The sequence below is a fragment of the Anabrus simplex genome, chromosome 6 (genome assembly GCF_040414725.1).
Source record: "Anabrus simplex isolate iqAnaSimp1 chromosome 6, ASM4041472v1, whole genome shotgun sequence".
Lineage (NCBI taxonomy): Eukaryota > Metazoa > Arthropoda > Insecta > Orthoptera > Tettigoniidae > Anabrus > Anabrus simplex.
In genome coordinates, this window is record NC_090270.1 from 88167356 (window position 1) to 88181689 (window position 14334).

Here is a 14334-nt window from a genome sequence, read left to right on the forward strand (position 1 = left end):
TCCTACCAATAAGGCTAATGCCTATACAAAATAAAATCTATCAGTATCACGAGGACGATGTTCACATGATCTGGGAGGAGTTATATAACTATCCTGCCACTAAGGCTATTGGCTGTACAAACTAAAATCTATCAGTATCACGAGGACGATGTTTTCGTGATGTGGGAGCAGTTATATAACTAAACTACCACTAAAGCTAATGTCTATACAAACTAAACTGTAACAGTATCACGAGGACGATGTTTTCTTGATGTGGGAGCAGTAAATTAACTATCCTACCACTAAGGCTAATGGCTCTACAAACTAAACTCTATCAGTATCACGACGACGATGTCCTCTTGATGTGGGAGCAGTAATATAACTATCCTACCACTAAGGCTAATGGGTATACAACTAAACTCTATATGTATCACGACGACGATGTTCTCTTGATGTGGGAGCAGTTATACAACTATCCTACCACTAGAGCTAACGGCTATACAAAATAAACTCTCTCAGTATCACAAGGACGATGTTCTCTTGATGTGGGAGCAATTATATATTTATCCTACCACTGAATCTAATGGCTATAGAAACTAAACTCTGCCAGTATCACGAGGTCGATGTTCTCTTGATGTGGGAGCATTTATATTACTATCCTACCACTAAACGTTATGGCTATACAAACTAACCTCTATCCGTATCGTGAGGACGATGTTCGCTTGATGTAGGAGCAGTTTTATAACTATCCTATCACTAAGGCTAATGGGTATACAAACTAAAATCTATCTGTATCACGACGACGATGTTCTCTTGATGTGGGAGTAGTTATATAACTATCCTACCACTAAGGCTAACGGCTATACAAACTAAAATCTGTCAGTATCACGAGGACGATGTCCTCTTGATGTGGGAGCAGTAATATAACTATACTATCACTAAAGCTAATGGCCGTATAAACTAAAATCTATCACTATCATGAGGACGATGTTCTCTTGATGTGGGAGCAGTTTTATAACTATCCTACCACTAAAGCTATTGGGTATACAATCTTAACTCTATCAGCATCAATCGGACGAAGTTCTCCTGATGTTGGAGCAGATATAACTATCCTACCACTAAGGCTAATGGGTACACAACTAAACTCCATCTGTATAACGACGACGATGTTCTCTTGATGTGGGAGTAGTTATATTACTATCCTACCACTAAAACTAATGGCTATACAAACTAAACTCTGTCAGTATCACGAGGACGATGTTCTCTTGATGTGGGAGCAGTTATATAACTATCCTACCACTATGGCTAATGGCTCTATAAACTAAACTCTATCAGAATTACGAGGCCGATGTCCTGTTGATGCGGGAGCAGTAATATAACTATCCTACCACTAAAGATAATGGCTGTATAAACTACAATCAATCACTATCATGAGGACGATGTTATCTTGATGTGGGAGCAGTTATATAACTATCCTACCAATAAAGCTAATGCCTATGCAAAATAAACACTCTCAGTATCACGAGGACGATGTTCTCATGATGTGGGAGTAACTATCCTACCACTCAGGCTAATGGCTATATCAACTAAACTCTATCAGTATAACGAGGACGATGTTCTCCTGATATGGGAGCAGTTCTATAACTATCCTACCACTAAAGCTAATGCCTATACAAACTAAACTCTATCAGTATCACGAGGACGATGTTCTCTTGATCTGGGAGCAGTTAATTAACTATCCTACCAATAAGGCTAATGTCTATACAAACGAAACTCTATCAGTATCACGAGGACGATGTTCGCTTGTTGTGGGAGCAGTTATATAACTATCCTATCACTAAAGCTAATGGCTATACTATCTAAACCCTATCAGTATCACGAGGACGATGTTCTCTTGATGTGGGAGCAAATATATAACTATCCTACCACTAACACTAATGGGTATACAAACTAAACTCCATCTGTATCACGACGACGTGGTTCTCTTGATGTTGGAGCAGTTATATAACTATCCTACCACTAGGGCTAACGGCTATACAAACTAAAATCTATCTGTATCACGAGGACAATGCACTCTTGATGTGGGAGCACTTATATAACTATCCTACCACAAAAGCAAATGCCTATACAAAGTAAGCTCTATCAGTATCAACAGGACGAATTTCTCTTCATGTGGGAGCAGTTATCTAACTATCCTACCATAAAGGCTAATGGCTATACTAACTAAACTCTATCAGTATCATGAGGACGATGTTCTCTTGATGTGGGAGCAGTAAATTAACTATCCTACCACTAAGGCTAATGGCTCTACAAATTAAACTCTATCAGTATCACGAGGACGATGTCCCGTTGATGTGGGAGCAGTTATATAACCATCCTACCACTAAGGCTAACGGCTGTACAAACTAAACTCTATCAGTATCACGAAGACGATGGTCTCTTGATGTGGGAGCAGTTATAAATCTATCCTACCAATAAAGCTAATGTTATATAAACTGAACTCTATCAGTATCACGAAGACGATGATCTCTTGATGTGGGAGCAGTAAATTAACTATCCTACCACTAAGGCTAATGGCTCTACAAATTAAACTCTATCAGTATCACGAGGACGATGTCCCGTTGATGTGGGAGCAGTTATATAACCATCCTACCACTAAGGCTAACGGCTGTACAAACTATACTCTATCAGTATCACAAGGACGATGTTCTCTTGATGTGGGAGAAGTTATATAACTATCCTACCACTAAGGCCAACGGCTACAAAAAATAAAATCTATCAGTATCACGAGGACGATGTTCTCTTTATGTGGGAGCAGTCATAAAAATACCCTACCACTAAGGCTTATGGCTATAAAAATGAACTCTATCAGTATCACGAGGACGATGTTCTCTTGATGTGGGAGCATTTATAAAACTATCCTACCACTAAGGCTTATGGCTATAAAGTTAACTCTATCACTATCACGAGGACGATGTTCTCTTGATGTGGGAACATTTATATAACTATCCTACCACTAAGGCTAATGGCCATACAAACTGAACTCTATCAGTATCACGAGGACGATGTTCTCTTGATGTGGGAACATTTATATAACTATCCTACCACTAAGGCTATTGGCTATAAAAACTAAACTCTATCAGTATAACGAGGACGATGTTCTCTTGATGTGGGAACATTTTTATAACTATCCTACCACTAAGGCTAATGGCTATACAAACTAAACTCTATCAGTATCACGAGACGATGTTCTCTTGATGTGGGAACATTTATATAACTATCCTACCACTAAAGCTATTGGCTATACAAACTAAACTCTATCAGTATCACGAGGACGATGTTCTCTTGATGTGGGAACATTTATATAACTATCCTACCACTAAGGCTAATGGCTATACAAACTAACTCTATCAGGGTCACGAGGACGATGTTCTCTTGATGTGGGGGCAGTTATATAACTATCCTACCATTAAAGCTATTGGCTATACAAACTAAACTCTATCAGTATCACGAGGACGATGTTCTCTTGATGTGGGAGCAACTATCCTACCACTAAGGCTAACGGCTGTACAAACTCAAAAATATCGGTATCACGAGGACGATGTTCTCTTGATGTGGGTGCAGTTATATGACTATACTGCCACTAAGGCTAACGGCTATACAAACTATAATCTATCAGTATCACGACGACGATGTTCTCTTGATGTGAGAGCAGTTCTATAACTATTCTACCACTAAAGCTAATGGCTATACAAACTAAACTGTACAAGTATGACGAGGACGATGTTCTCTTGATGCGGGATCAGTTAATTAACTATCCTACCACTAAGGCTAATGGCTCTACAAACTAAACTCTATCAGTATCCCGAGGCCGATGTCCTCTTGATGTGGGAGCAGTAATATAACTATCCTACCACTAAAGCTAATGGCTATATAAAAAAAATCTATCCGTATCACGAGGAGGATGTTCTCTTGATGGAGGAGCCGTTATATAACTATCCTACCACTGAAGCTAACGGCTATACAAACTAAAGTCTACCATTATCACGAGGACGATGTTCTCTCGATGTGGGAGCAGTTAATTAACTATCCTACCACTAAGGCTAATGGCTGTACAAACTAAAAAATATCGGTATCACGAGGACGATGTTCTCTTGATGTGGGTGCAGTTATATAACTATTCTGCCACTAAAGCTAATGGCTATACAAATTAAACTGTACCAGTCACACGAGGACGATGTTCCCTTGATGTGGGAGCAGTTTTATATAACTATCCTAATACTAATGCTAATGGCTATACAAACTCAACTCTATCAGTATCACGACGACGATGTCCTCTTGATGTGGGAGCAGTAACATAACTATCCTACAACTAAAGCTAACGGCTGTAAAAAATAAACTCTCTCAGTATCACGAGGACGATGTTCTCTTATTGTGGGAGCAACCATCCTACCACGAAGGCTAATGCCTATACAAACTAAGCTCTATCAGTATCACGAGGACGATGTTCTCTTGATGTGGGAGAAGTTATAGAACTATCCTACCATTAAGGCTAATAGGTATACAAATTAAAATCTATCTGTATCACGACGACGATGTTCTCTTCATGTGGGAGCAGTTATATAACCATCCTACCACTAAGACTAATGGCTATACAAACTAAACTCTATCAGTATCACGAGGACGATGTTCTCTTGATGTGGGAGAAGATATATATCACTATCCTACCACTAAGGCTAATGGCTCTACAAACTAAACTCTATCAGTATCACGAGGCCGATGTTCTCTTGATGTGGGAGCAGTTGTATAACTATCCTACCAATAAAGCTAATGCCTATACAATATAAAATCTCTCAGAAACACGAGGACGATGTTCTCTTGATGTGGGTGCAACTATCCTACCACAAAGGCAAATGGCTATACAAACTAAACTCTATCACCATCACGAGAACGATGTCCTCTTGATGTGGGAGCAGTTATATAACTATCCTACCACTAAGGCTAATGGCTGTACAAACTAAACTCTATCAGTATCACGAGGACGATGTTCTCTTGATTTGGGAGAAGATATATATCACTATCCTACCACTAAGGCTAATGGCTCTACAAACTAAGCTCTATCAGTATCACGAGGCCGACGTTCTCTTGATGTGGGAGCAGTAATATAACTATCCTACCACTAAAGCTAATGACTATATAAACTAAAAGCTATCAGTATCACGAGGACGATGTTCGCTTGATGTGGGAGCAGTTATATAACTATCCTACCAATAAGGCTAAAGCCTATACAAAATGAAATCTCTCAGTATCACGAGGACGATGTTCTCTTGATGTGGGAGAAGTTATAAATCTATCCTACTAATACAGTTAATGTTTATACAAACTAAACTCTATCAGTATCACGACGACGATGTTCTCTTGATCTGGGAGCAGTTATATAACTATCCTACCACTAGGGCTATTGTCTATACAACCTAAACTCCATCAGTATCACGAGGACGATGTTCTCTTGATGTGGGAGCAGTTATATAACTATCCTACCACTAAAGCTAATGGCTATACAAACTAAACTCTACCAATATCGCGAAGACGATGTTCTATTGATGTGGGAGCAGATAATTAACCATCCTACCACTAAGGCTAATGGCTCTACAAACTAAACTATATCAGTATCACGGGGACGATGTCCTCTTGATGTGGGAGCAGTAACATAACTGTCCTAACACTAAAGCTAATGGTTATATAAACTAAAATCTATCAGTATCACGAGGACGATGTTCTCTTGATGAGGGAGCAGTTACATAACTATCCTAACAATAAAGCTAATGCCTATACAAAATAAACTCTCAGTACCACGAGGACGATGTTCTTTTGATGTGGGAGCAGTAATATAACTATCCTACCACTAAGGCTAATGGGTATACAACTAAACTCTATCTGTATCACGACGACGATGTTCTCTTGATGTGGGAGCAGTTATACAACTATCCTACCACTAGAGCTAACGGCTATACAAAATAAACTCTCTCAGTATCACAAGAACGATGTTCTCTTGATGTGGGAGCATTTATATTACTATCCTACCACTAAACGTTATGGCTATACAAACTAACCTCAATCCGTATCGCGAGGACGATGTTCTCTTGATGTAGGAGCAGTTATATAACTATTCTATCACTAAGGCTAATGGGTATACAAAATAAAATCTATCTGTATCACGACGACGATGTTCTCTTGATGTGGGAGTAGTTAAATAACTATCCTACCACTAAAGCTTTTGGCTACACAAACTTAAATCTACCAGTATCACCAGGACGATGTTCTCTTGATGTGGGAGCATTTATATAACTATCCTACCACTAAACATTATGGCTATACAAACTAATCTCTATCCCTATCACGAGGACGATGTCCTCCTGATATGGGAGCAGTTCTGTAACTAACCTACCACTAAATCTAATGCCTATATAAACTAAACTCTATCAGTATTAAGAGGACGATGATCTCTTCATGTGGGAGCATTTATATAACCATCCTACCACTAAAGCTATTACATATACAAACTAAACTCTCTCCGTATCACAAGGACGATGTTCTCTTGATGTGGGAGCAACTTTCATACCACTAAGGTTAATGGCTATACAAAATAAACTCTATCGGAATCACGAGGACGATGTTCTCTTGATGTGGGAGGATTTATATAACTACCCTACCACTGAAGCTAATGGCTATATGTACTAAAATCTATCCGTATCCCGAGGATGATGTTCTCTTTATGTGGGAGCAGTCATATAACTAACCTACCACTAAAGCTAATGGCTATATGAACTAAACTCTATCAGTATCGTGAGGACGATGTTCTCTTGATGTGGGAGCAGTTATATAACTATCCTACCACTAAGGCTATTGGCTGTATAAACTAAAATATATCAGTATCACGAGCACGATGTTGTCTTTATGTGGGAGTAGTTATATTACTATCCTACCACTAGAACTAATGGCCTTACAAACTAAATTCTATCAGTATCACGAGGACGAAGTTCTCTTGGTGTGGGGGCAGTTATATAACTATCCTACCAATAAAGCTAATCCCTATACAAAATGAACTCTCAGTATCACGAGGACGATGTTCTCTTGATGTGGGACCAACTATCCTACCACTCAGGCTAATATCTATACAAACTAAACTCTATCAGGATCACGAGGACGATTTCTCTTGATGTGGGAGCAGATAATTAACCATCCTACCACTAAGGCTAATGGCTCTACAAACTAAACTCTATCAGTATCACGAGGACAATGTTCTCTTGATGTGGGGGCAGTTATACAACTATCCTACCACTAAAGCTATTGGCTATACAATCTTGACTCTATCAGTATCAAGCGGACCAAGTTCTCCTGATGTGGGAGCAGTTACATAACCATCCTACCACTAAGGCTAACGGGTATACAAAATAAAACCTATCAGCATCACGAGGACGATGTTCTCTTGATGTTGGAGCAGTTATATAACTATTCTACCATTAACGCTAATGGCTATACAAACTAAACTGTACCAGTCACTCGAGGACGATGTTCTCTTGATGTGGGAGCAGTTAATTAACTATCCTACCACTAAGGGTAATGGATCTACGAACTAAACTCTATCAGTATCACGAGGCCGATGTCCGCTTGATGTGGGAGCAGTAATATAACTATCCTACCAATAGAGCTAATGCCTATACAAAATAAAATCTATCAGTATCACGAGGACGATGTTCACATGATCTGGGAGGAGTTATATAACTATCCTGCCACTAAGGCTATTGGCTGTACAAATTAAATCTATCAGTATCACGAGGACGATGTTTTCGTGATGTGGGAGCAGTTATATAACTAAACTACCACTAAAGCTAATGTCTATACAAACTAAACTGTACCAGTATCACGAGGACGATGTTGTCTTGATGTGGGAGCAGTAAATTAACTATCCTACCACTAAGGTTAATGGCTCTACAAACTAAACTCTATCAGTATCACGACGACGATGTCCTCTTGATGCGGGAGCAGTAATATAACTATCCTACCACTAAGGCTAATGGGTATACAACTAAACTCTATCTGGATCACGACGACGATGTTCTCTTGATGTGGGAGCAGTTATACAACTATCCTACCACTAGAGCTAACGGCTATACAAAATAAACTCTCTCAGTATCACAAGGACGATGTTCTCTTGATGTGGTAGCAATTATATATTTATCCTACCACTGAAGCTAATGGCTATAGAAACTAAACTCTGCCAGTATCACGAGGCCGATGTTCTCTTGATGTGGGAGCATTTATATTACTCTCCTACCACTAAACGTTATGGCTATACAAACTAACCTCTATCCGTATCGCGATGACAATGTTCTCTTGATGTAGGAGCAGTTATATAACTATCCTATCACTAAGGATAATGGGTATACAAAATAAAATCTATCTGTATCACGACGACGATGTTCTCTTGATGTGGGAGTAGTTATATAACTATCCTACCACTAAGGCTAACGGCTATACAAACTAAAATCTATCAGTATCACGAGGACAATGTACTCTTCATGTGGGAGCAGTTATATAACTATCCTGCCAATAAAGCAAATGCCATTACAAAGTAAACTCTATCAGTATCAAGAGAGCGATGTTCACTTCATGTGGGAGAAGTTATATAACTATCCTATCACTAAGGCTAATGGGTATACAAACTAAAATCTATCTGTATCACGACGACGATGTCCTCTTGATGTGGGAGCAGTAATATAACTATACTATCACTAAGGCTAATGGCCGTATAAACTAAAATCTATCACTTTCATGAGGACGATGTTCTCTTGATGTGGGAGCAGTTATATAACTATCCTACCAATAAAGCTATTGGGTATACAATCTTAACTCTATCAGTATCAAGCGGACGAAGTTCTCCTGATGTTGGAGCAGTTATATAACTATCCTACCACTAAGGCTAACGGGTATACAAATTAAAATCTCAGTATCACGAGGAGGACGTTCTCTTGATGTTGGGGCAGTTATATAACTATCCTACCACTAAGGCTGATGGCTATATAAATTAAAATCTATCAGTATCCCGAGGATGATGTTCTCTTCATGTGGGAGCAGTCATATAACTATCCTACCACTAAGGCTATTGGCTGTACAAACTAAAATATATCAGTATCATGAGCACGATGTAGTCTTCATGTGGGAGCAGTTATATAACTATCCTACCAATAAAGCTAATGGCTAAACAAAATAAACTCTATCACTATCACGAGAACGATGTTCTCTTGATGTAGGAGCAGTTATATAACTATCCTAACACTAAGGCTAATGGCTGTACAAACTAAACTCTATCAGTATCACGAGGACGATGTTCTCTTGATGTGGGTTCAGTTATAAATCTATCCTACCAATAAAGCTAATGTTTATATAAACTGAACTATATCAGTATCACGAAGACGATGTTCCCTTGAAGTGGGAGCAGTTAAGTAACTATCCTAACACTCAGGCTAATGGCTATACAAAGTAAACTCTATCAGTATCACGAGGACGATGTTCTCATGATGTGGGAGCAACTATCCTACCACTCAGGCTAATGGCTATACAAACTAAACTCTATCAGTATCACGAGGACGATGTTCTCTTGATGTGGGAGCAGTTATAAATCTATCCTACCAATAAAGCTAATGTTTATATAAAATGAACTCTATTAGCATCACGAAGACGATGTTCTCTTGATGTCGGAGCACTTAATTAACTATCCTACCACTAAAGCTAATGGCTATACAAACTAAACTCTATCAGTATCACGAAGACGATGTTCTCTTGATGTCGGAGCACTTAATTAACTATCCTACCACTATAGCTAATGGCTATACAATCTAAACCCTATCAGTATCACGAGGACGATGTTCTCTCGATGTGGGAGCAATTATATAACTATCCTACCACCAAGGCTAATGGCTACAAAAAATAATATCTATCAGTATCACGAGGACGATGCTCTCTCGATGTGGGAGCAGTTCTATAACTATCCTACCACGAAAGCTAATGGCTATATAAACTAATATCTATCAGTATCCCGAGGATGATGTTCTCTCTATGTGGGAGCAGTCATATAACTATCTTACCACTAAAGCTAATGCCTATACAAACTAAACTCTATCAGTATCAGGAGGACGATGTTCTCTCGATGTGGGAGCAGTTATATAACTATCCTACCACTAAGGCTATTGGCTGTACAAACTAAATTCTATCAGGATCACGAGAACGATGTTCTCCTGATGTGGGAGCAGTTATATAAATATCCTACCACTAAGGCTAATGGCTGTACAAAATAAACTCTATCGGTATCACGAGGACGATGTTCTCTTGATGTGGGTGTAGTTATAAAAATATTTTACTAATAATGCTATTGCCTATACGAACTAAACTCTATCAGTATCACGACGACGATGTTCTCTTGATGTGGGAGCAGTTATATAACTATCCCTATATTAAGGCAAATGGCTATACAAACTAAACTCTATCAGTATCATGAGGACGATGTTCTCTTGATGTGGGAGCAGATTAATAACTATCTTACCACTAACGTTAACTGCTATACAATCTAAAATCTATCAGTATCACGAGGACGATGTTCTCTTGATGTGGGGGCAGTTATATAACTATCCTACCATTAAGGCTAATGGCTCTACAAACTAAACTCTATCAGTATCACAAGGCCGATGTCCTCTTGATGTGGGAGCAGTAATATAACTATCCTACCACTAAAGCTAATGGCTATATAAACTAAAATCTCTCAGTATCACGAGGACGATATTCTCTTGATGTGGGAGCAGTTATATAACTATCCTACCACTAAACATTATGGCTATACAAACTAATCACCATCCGTATCACGAGCACGATGTTCTCTTGATGTGGGAGCAGTTATATAACTATCCTACAACTAAGGCTAATGGGTATACAAATAAAACTCTATCTGTATCACGACGACGATTTTCTCTTGATGTGGGAGCAGTTATATAACTATCCTACCACTAAGCCTAATGGCTGTACAAACTAAACTCTCTCAGTATCACGAAGACGATGTTCTCTTGATGTGGGAGCAATTAATTAACTATCCTACGACTAAGGCTGATGTCTATACAAACTAAACTCTATCAGTATCACGAGGACGATGTTCTCTTGATGTGGAAGCAGTTATTAAACTATCCTATAAATAAAGCTAATGGCTATATAAACTAAACTCTATCAGTATAACGAGGACGATGTTCTCCTGATATGGGAGCAGTTCTATAACTATCCTACCACTAAGGCTAACGGCTATACAAAATAAACTCTCTCAGTATCACGAGGACGATGTTCTCTTGATGTGGGAGCAGTTATATAACTATCCTACCACTAAGGCTATGGGTTGTATAAACTAAAATATATCAGTATCATGAGCACGATGTTGTCTTGATGTCGGAGTAGTTATATTAATATCCTACCACTAAAACTAATGGCCATACAAACTAAACTCTATATGCATCACGAGGACGATGATCTCTTGATGTGGGGCAGGTGAAATAACTATCCTACCACTAAAGCTATTGGCTATACAATCTTAAATCTATCAGTATCAAGCGGACGAAGTTCTCCTGATGTTGGAGCAGTTATATAACTATCCTACCACTAAGGCTAACGGGTATACAAATTAAACTCTTTCTGTATCACGACGACGATGTTCTCTTGATGTGGGAGCAGTTATATAACTATCCTACCACTAAAGCTATTGGCTATACAAACTAAACTCTATCAGTATCACGAGGACGATGTTCTCTTGATGTGGGAGCAGTTATATAACTATCCTACCATAAAAGCTAATGCCTATACAAAATAAACTCTCAGTATCACGAGGACGATGTTCTCTTAATGTGGGAGCAGTTAAATAATTATCTTACCACTAAAGATAATGGCCATACAAAATAAAATCTATCAGTCTCACGAGGACGATGTTCTCTTGATATGGGAGCAGTTATATAACTATCTTAACACTAAAGTTAATGCCGATACAAACTAAACTCAATACGTATCACGAGGACGACGTTCCTTTGATGTCTGAGCAGTTATATAACTATCCCACCACTAAGGCCAATGGCGACAAAAAATAAAATCTATCAGTATCAACAAGACGATGTTCTCTTCATGTGGGAGCAGTTATAAAACTATCCTACCACTAAGGCTAATGGCTATAAAAATTAAAATCTATCAGTATCACGAGGACGATATTATCTTGATGTGGGAGCAGTTATGTAACTATCCTACCACTAAAGATATTGGCTATACAAACTAAACTCTATCAGTATCACGAGGACGATGTTCTCTTGATGTGGGAGCAGTTATATAACTATCCGACCACTAAGGCTAATTGGTATACAAATTAAACTCTATCTGTATCACGACGACGATGTTCTCTTGATGTGGGAGCAGTTATATAACTATCCTACCACTAATGCTAATGGCTGTACAAACTAAACTCTTATCAGTGTCACGAGGGCGATGTTCTCTTGATGTGGGAGCAGTTATAAATCTATCCTACCAATAAAGCTAATGTTTATATAAAATGAACTCTATCAGTATCACGAAGACGATGTTCTCTTGATGTCGGAGCACTTAATTAACTATCCTACCACTAAAGCTAATGGCTATACAATCTAAACCCTATCAGTATCACGAGGACGATGTTCTCTTGATGTGGGAGCAGATATATAACTATCCTAAAAATAAGGCCAATGGCTGTACAAACTAAACTCTATCAGTATCACGAGGACGATGTTCTCTTGATGTCTGAGCAGTTATATAACTATCCCACCACTAAGGCCAATGGCTACAAAAAATAAAATCTATCAGTATCAACAGGACGATGTTCTCTTCATGTGGGAGCAGTTATAAAACTATCCTACCACTAAGGCTAATGGCTATACAAACTAAAATCTATCATTATCACGCGGACGATGTTCTCTTGATGTGGGAGGAGTTATATAAGTATCATACCACAAAAGCTAATGGCCATACAAACTAAACTCTATCAGTCCCACGAGGACGATGTTCTCTTGATGTGGGAGCAGTTAAATAACTATCTTACCACTAAAGTTAATGCCTATACAAACTAAACTCAATCAGTATCACGAGGACGACGTTCCTTTCATGTCTGAGCAGATATATAACTATCCCACCACTAAGGCCAATGGCTACCAAAAAAAAAATCTATCAGTATCATGAGCACGATGTTGTCTTGATGTGGGAGTAGTTATATTACTATCCTACTACTAAAACTAATGGCCATACAAACTAAACTCTATCAGTCTCACGAGGACTAAGTTCTCTTGATGTGTGGGCAGTTATATAACTATCCTACCACTAAAGCTATTGGCTATACAAACTAAACTCTATCAGTATCACGAGGACGATGTTCTCTTGATGCGGGAGCAGTCATATAACTATCCGACCACTAAGGCTAATGGGTATACAAATTAAACTCTATCTGTATCACGACGACGATGTTCTCTTGATGTGGGAGCAGTTATATAACTATCCTACCACCAATGCTAATGGCTGTACAAACTAAACTCTATCAGTGTCACGAGGACGATGTTCTCTTGATGTGGGAGCAGTTATAAATCTATCCTACCAAAAAAGCTAATGCTTATATAAAATGAACTCTATCAGTATCACGAAGACGATGTTCTCTTGATGTCGGAGCACTTAATTAACTATCCTACCACTAAAGCTAATGGCTATACAATCTAAGCCCTATCAGTATCACGAGGACGATGTTCTCTTGATGTGGGAGCAGATACATAACTATCCTACAAATAAGGCCAATGGCTGTACAAACTAAACTCTATCAGTATCACGAGGACGATGTTCCCTTGATGTGGAAGCAGTTATTAAACTTTCCTATAAATAAAGCTAATGGCTATATAAACTAAACTCTATCGGTATAACGAGGACGATGTTCTCCTGATATGGGAGCAGTTCTATAACTATCCTACCACTAAAGCTAATGCCTATACAAACTAAGCTTTATCAGTACCACGAGGACGATGTTCTCTTGATCTGGGAGCAGTGATATAACTATCCTACGAATAAGGCTAATGTCTATACAAACTAAACTCTATCAGTATCACGAGGACCATGTTCGCTTGATGCGGGAGCAGTTATATAACTATCTTACCACTAAAGCTAATGGCAATACAATCTAAACCCTATCAGTATCACGAGGACAATGTTCTCTTGATGTGGGAGCAAATATATAACTATCCAACCACTATGGCTAATGGGTATACA